At 37.6% G+C, this 7084-nt stretch overlaps 1 pseudogene across 1 annotated transcript; it reads right to left on the bottom strand.

The window, feature by feature from the left end:
• Positions 1–1577: 1577 nt before the first annotated feature.
• LOC308652285 (cytochrome b-c1 complex subunit Rieske, mitochondrial-like) lies at positions 1578–3964 on the bottom strand (annotated as a pseudogene). The gene is made up of 2 exons: positions 3955–3964; positions 1578–2364 (listed from the first exon to the last, which is right to left on the bottom strand). The product of its transcript is annotated as a cytochrome b-c1 complex subunit Rieske, mitochondrial-like (transcript).
• Between the last annotated feature and the right edge of the window lie 3120 nt (positions 3965–7084).

Here is a 7084-nt window from a genome sequence, read left to right on the forward strand (position 1 = left end):
TTTAATCCATTCATCTATTGAAGGGCATCTAGGTTGGTTCCACAGTCTAGCAATTGTGAATTGTGCTGCTATGAACATCTATGTGGCAGTATCCCTGTAGTACGCTCTTTTAAGGTCTTCAGGGAATAGTCTGAGAAGGGCAATAGCTGGGTCAAATGGTGGTTCCATTCCCAGCTTTCCCAGGAATCTCCATACTGCTTTCCAAATTGGCCGCACCAGTTTGCAGTCCCACCAGCAATGTACAAGAGTACCCTTTTCCCCACATCCTCACCAGCACTTGTTGTTGTTTGACTTCATACTGGCTGCCAATCTTACTGGAGTGAGATGGTATCTTAGGGTGGTTTTGATTTGCATTTCCCTGACTGCTAGAGATGGTGAGCATTTTTTCATGTACTTGTTGATTGATTGTATGTCCTCCTCTGTGAAGTGTCTGTTCAGGTCCTTGGCCCATTTGTTGATTGGGTTATTTGTTATCTTATTGTCTAATTTTTTGAGTTCTTTGTATACTCTGGATATTAGGGCTCTATCTGAAGTGTGAGGAGTAAAAATTTGTTCCCAGGATGTAGGCTCCCTATTTACCTCTCTTATTGTTTCTCTTGCTGTGAAAAAACTTTTCAGTTTAAGAAAGTCCCATTTGTTGATTCTTGTTATTAACTCTTGTGCTATGGGTGTCCTATTAAGGAATTTGGAGCCCGACCCCACAATATGTAGATCGGAGCCAACTTTTTCTTCTATCAGATGCAGAGTCTCTGATTTGATATCTAGCTCCTTGATCCACTTTGAGTTAACTTTTGTGCATGGCGAGAGGAGGGGATTCAGTTTCATTTTGTTGCATATGGATTTCCAGTTTTCCCAGCACCATTTGTTGAAGATGCTATCCTTCCTCCATTGCATGCTTTTAGCCCCTTTATCAAATATAAGATAGTTGTAACTTTGTGGATTAGTCTCTGTGTCCTCTATTCTGTACTATTGGTCCACCCGCCTGTTTTGATACCAGTACTCAGTAGGAGATTTAAACGAGTTGTTTGTAGTTTTCTGTGAGTGACTGAGGCAGTTTTGATGTCAGAAATTACCCTGTGCCAAGTCTTGAGGATTATACCCAATGGGGTGTCAGTTCATAAAGAGGGTAGGGTTAAAGTTGATGATACAAATTTTGAATTTTACTATTATTGTCATCACATTTTGAGAGGCATTTTACTACCACAGGCTTCAGCTACCTGTTTGCCTTAGTTAATAGTGTCTGCACCAATATTAACTTTAATATTACGGGAGGTACAAATACCCCAGGATGTATATGATTTTTTTGGGGGGGGGGAGGTACTAAGGATTGAAACCAGAAGCACACAGCCACAGCCCTTTTTGTATTTTATTTTTTAACAATGTTTAACAGTAGCTTTATTAAGTGAATGCTTGTAAGCATTCAATATTAAATTCAATTTACTTCACATTTGCAAGTACACTATTAACAATTCTTAAATATTTCAAATCAACCAACTTAGAAGTACAGGAGGCTTGCCCTCAACTCTTCTGAGGTGATGTGAAAAATGAAAGCAGCCTAGGACTTTAGTTCAAAGTCTCTAACCAACAATCACTATAGCATCACTGGTGAACTCATAGGAGAGAACTTCAAGGCTGAGAGGCGCAGGCCCCTTCCTGATCCTGCCTGATGCATCATAGTGTGACCCATGGCAAGGGTAGTAATAACCACCAAAATCTCCTGCATTTGCAATGGGTACACAACCAAGATGAGTACAAACGCCTATCAGGATAACCCATTCAGGTTTCTTCACTGGATCCAAATCCTGCTGTGGGTCCCGACATTGGGACACTTCAATAGCAGCTTCCTGGTCAATCTCCTTCTTGGTTCTGTGGCGCACAAAGAGGGGTTTGCCTCTCCAGTTGAAAGCTACGTCCTTGGCTTCTGGAATATCGGATAACTTGATTTCAATTTTCAACATGGCCAATCCATCAGCAGAAGCACTCATGCTGGAAACAAACTGGGAGACAACATTCTTGGCGGCATATGCAACACCAACAGTAGCTGCAGCAGTCACCAAATAGGAGAAACCTTTTCTAGTCTGGCTGCTCTCTTTTGAAGACTTTGTGCTATCTAACACTTCGGAGCAACGATAGAGAAATCAGGCACTTTGACATCCGTGTGGGAATAACAAACAGAAGCAGGTACATTGAGGCCCACGCAGGCGACCAAAGGCTGGCCCAAGGCCTGGCCACTCAGCGACTCCTGGCACAGGAAGGGTGGCTTCACGTCCAGCACAGGCGGCTCAGGGGATGATGGGCATTGTGGTCTGCACAGAGGTCGCAGTGCACCCGCCACCCCGCGGGACATGGGTGACAGGACTGAACCTGAGCCTTATTTTTTCATTTTAAGACAGAGTCTTGCTAAGTTGCCTAGGGTCTCACTAAGTTGCTGAAGCTGACCTAAAACTTGCGATCCTCTTGCCTCAGCTTCCTAGGTAGCTGGGATTACAGGCATGAACCCCTGTGCACTATCTGGTTATAACTCTTCAATAATATAATAATCTCACACTTAGCCAATGGAAATGTTGTATTTGGTTAGTAAGTTAAGCTCTATTAGTCTTGAACTTTATATATTGTGTGAATTGTATAATAATAACTTCAGTGTCCAGAAATGAAAATTTTTTAATTGCAAAATTCAAATTCTCTCTCAAAGAACCTTTATGAATCATTTTAAAGCTGTAATGTTGCAAAACCTATCAACACCAATGTCTTTCATTGACCTCATGCTGTGCTGACTTGCTGCTGTTACATGAATTAATTACATAAATGAAGGCTTGTTATGGTGTTTCCATGAAACTTGAGCTGAATCAAGTGCTTCAAAGACTTTCTAGGCTTTGTTTTCCCCTTTTCCACTTGGAGCCATCTCAATGATTTTTTATATAACCTTACTTTAGGCATTATGTAATATACAAAGGTGCTAGTCATCACTTTAGCACAGCTCTTATAAGGGAAAATGCTACAATAAATTGCATGTAAGTTTTTATTGGCTGGATTTTTTACTTTTTTATTATGTTTTGCTGAGAAACTGGCATTCTTCCATTTATAATTATCATTCCATAGCATCTCATTTTTCCATATTTGCCAATAGCACAAGCAAAGCCCTTTAACTTGACAGATAATAACTTAATACTGCTGGGTGCTGTGATGCAACGTCTGTAATCCCAGTGATTTCGGAGGTTGAAGCAGGAAGATCGTAAGTTTGAGGTCAGTCTCAGCAAGTCAGTGAGACCCTGTCTCAAAACAAAAAAATAAAAAATAAATAAAAGGAACTGAGAGATGTAATTTGGTGGTAAAGCACCCCTGGGTTCAATACCCAGTACCAAAAACCAGCAAACAAAACTTAATATCAATCTGTGTCAGCATAGATTTTTCTCCTGAGAAACTAATTATCCTTCATGTCCTGGGCTTTAGATTCTCACTGTGCTCTGCAAACAGATTAGTGTACTGGGAAGAGAGGAGGAGATGCTCGTTTCTTGCAGGTTATATACAGTAGAGGCACATGGCATAGGTTCAACATAGGCTTATTCATCCCTAAACTATCCAAGTTTCATTAGTAAAAACACAGCTTAGTAACAACAACAACAACAACAGTATATTAAAGAAGATAGCAGTTTATTTCTCCCTTGTATAATAGTCCAGATATAAGCAGTCCATGGAAAATACTGCTGTTGGGTGTCAGAAATTCTGGCTTTTTCTTCTTGTTGCTCAAACATCCATATATTTGATTTCCATATGTAGTCCAAGAGGCTCCAGCCATCACATTTTCAGTCCTTCTAGCGGAAAGTTTATATGAACCTTAGTTTCTGTGGCACTTAGGATGAAAAGGTTTATTTCTCATTGCATTGCTTCCTGCATGCTTCTCCTTTTTCTAAAGATTAGAAACATTTTAAGTGAAAGCTACATGTTCTTTCTTACGGATCCTCATCAGTTTGTCCCAACTTTATTGGTCATCAGTCTGGTTCCTGATTGTTTAATATATGACAATATAAAATTTCCACCTGATTTCTTCCTGGGCTTTTGCAGTATCTAAGAATAAATAAACAAGAACACTTATTTCATTTCAGGAGTGCAGACCTCTCTGCTTTGGTAGAAGAAGCTTCTCTCTGCACTGAGATTGGAACTAGCAAGACTGATGAGGGAAATGGAAAAGGTACAATTCTCTCCACAATCTCTTAATTTAATGTATCACTTTGAATAGTTAAAACCACAATTGTACTGGAAAATGACTATTTTCTAGGATCTATTCTCTGTGATAATAAAGCTTACATTTTAAAATGAGAACTTTAGAAGCTGTTCTGGAATATTATATAACCTCTGTTAATGACAGTATAATAATAGCATAGTTAATCAGTGCCTCTGTAAAATCAACAGAATTGTATCTTATCATACACAAGTGATTAAGTAAGGGCATATAGGTCCATTCACTGTCTCCATCATGATTGTTCCACTTATCCATTCTGGAAGCACTCATCTAAAGTGTTATCTTCTTGCCTGTTAAAAACAGGCAAAAAGTGAAAATTGAGTAACTTTCCATATATACTGAGTCTTTCCTTTCAAAATACAAAAATGGGCTGGCTAGCATGCATAAGGCCCTGGGGTCCATCCCAGCACCACAAAAACATATACAAACCAAAACACATGTATTTATGTGCACTTTAAATCTGTAGTGCTCTCCTTTTATTCAAAAGATGTCCTTTTATATTTGTACTGTTCTTTCCATTTTTCTTTGGCTACCAAAAATCTTAGAGCTAAATTTGTTTACAGTTACAGCAACACATGCTTTGCCTAGATGTGTCAACACACATCTTCATTATGAAGTCCCCAGGTGTTTTGTTTTGTTTTGGGGTTAACTTTAAGTTTCAATGATCTGAACTTCATTTATTATAAGCTACATTCCATGCCTTTTGGAAGTAGGTGATATATTAATAAGCAAAATTAGAATATCTTGTAAAATAAAAATCAGGTATACTACCCAAGAGCTGAATCATCTTTCTGATGTATGTTTAGTAAATAAAATTAACAGACCCCAGCACATATATTAATAATTTTGCTATTAATAATTTTGTTTGGGTGTTGTCTTACATATAACAAATTCTGACACCCCTGTTTTACTACAGTTTTCATTTCTAGCTACCTGGCCTTTAGGGACTTTGTATTGGTGTCTTACGAAGCCAAAATCAATGATATTATCCAGATTCATTTGATATATTCAACAATGTATTTTATTTTACTTTTAGGTAAATATACTGTAGTATCTGAGTAGAAAGTTTTATATTTTAAGTATAACTTGTTATCACGTAAATTGTCATATTAACATTCTAAACTAAGCCATGTTTAATGTTTAGCTCCTTTATTTCAGTTACTTGTGAATGGCCCCTAAACTTATAAAGAAATCCTCATCTGATCCAGTATTGTGCTATTTTATATAATATAAAATATGTCATGATGTATCTAATCATGTTATGCAGTCTTAATTGGGATTCTACTATCCATCCCCAGTTAAATTTATTTGAAGTATCCTAAAAAAAAAAAAAATTCAGGTTCTTCATAAACATCATTATTGAGTTGAATTAATCAGCACAAGGAAGTCCTACAAAGTGTTAACTGTTTTTGAATGGTAAATCGCCTTGGTCAGCACTGGATTAAAATCTAATAAGCAGGGATAGGGATGTAGGTCAGTGGTAGAGCACTTGCCTAGAATGTACGAGGCCTAGTACTGAAAAAAAAACAAACAAAAAATTGATGAGCAGAATATATCAGGCTTGAATATTCTTCTGGAAAAGAGCTCATTTCATTACTCATCTCCTCAGTTTTCCCTTGAAGCCTTGAACACCTTCAAGAGAAACTAATAATCTATGGTCAATGGACTCTATTGAGGTGTGTCTATTTGTGAATTTGCTCCACAGGTCAACTCAAGATTAGTCATACTTTGTAGAAGCTTTCAAGAAAGTGAAACCATCTATGTCAGGAAAGGTAAGGAACACTCTTTAGCACCTAGAAAAGGGCATTAGAAGTGACAGCTACTCATGAACCATAAAATTCAATTTTACAGATAGTGTCTTCTGTACCATTTCTACTTTCTAAAGAAATTTCCTGGTATGTTTTGACCTGAAAACAAGCCACATTTGTCCTTCATGAGAATGTTCTTGAGATTTTAATTTTGCATGTGTCTTGGGCACTGGAGTATAGTTCTAGATTCTCCAATCTCTACTTATTCAGAGGTAAAACAGTTACTTGTGTGTGTTTTCATAATCTATTTTTGTTGTTGTTGCTTTATTTTGAGTATTGGGTGCTTTGTCACTGAGCCTCATCCCCAGTCCTTTTTATTTATTTATTTTTTTAATTTTGAGACTGGGTCTCATTAAGTTGCTGAGGCTGACCTGGAATTTGCCGTCCCCAACTCAGCCTCCCAGATCGCTGGGATTACAGTCTGCACACACACACACCTGGCTGCAATTTCAGAATTATTAATCAATCTCATTCAAGTATTATTTGACCTACTCCACCCTTTTTGACAGTTGGTATCTTATGTTCTCGGAGCTAGACTGTACTAAAACTAAGATGTAGAGATTTAGCTATACATTTAAAGGGAGTAAAATACTTTCACTACAAGGTAGGAAGAGAGTTTAAAAATAAACACTCTGATTTTTCCTTACATAAATGCCAGGTTATACATATCTCCTACTGTAATCAGGCTTTCTATTTACAATAAGTTAAAATGGTTGCTATAAGTGAAATTAGATTATTGTGGTGACTACCGAGGGTGAAATAGAAATATCTAACCCTATTATTATTTGTTTACTTGGGATTCATAACTGTTTCCAGAATCTGCTTTAGCCATGAAAACCTGTTTGCTGGCTGTTAACTTCTTTTAAATCATTAACTATTTATCACCAAGTCTAGCCATTCTCATTATGATTATTGAGTCAGAGCAGTTGCATGAATTGAGATGCTGTGTTTCAGTGCCCTGTGGTCCACGTGTTGTGTTGGTTGACCTTCTTATCACTTTACTATAGTGAGTAGCCTGTTAAGGGTTTGGGCTGGT

Source organism: Spermophilus citellus, assembly GCF_964194105.1.
Source record: "Spermophilus citellus genome assembly, chromosome: 6".
Classification (NCBI taxonomy): domain Eukaryota; kingdom Metazoa; phylum Chordata; class Mammalia; order Rodentia; family Sciuridae; genus Spermophilus; species Spermophilus citellus.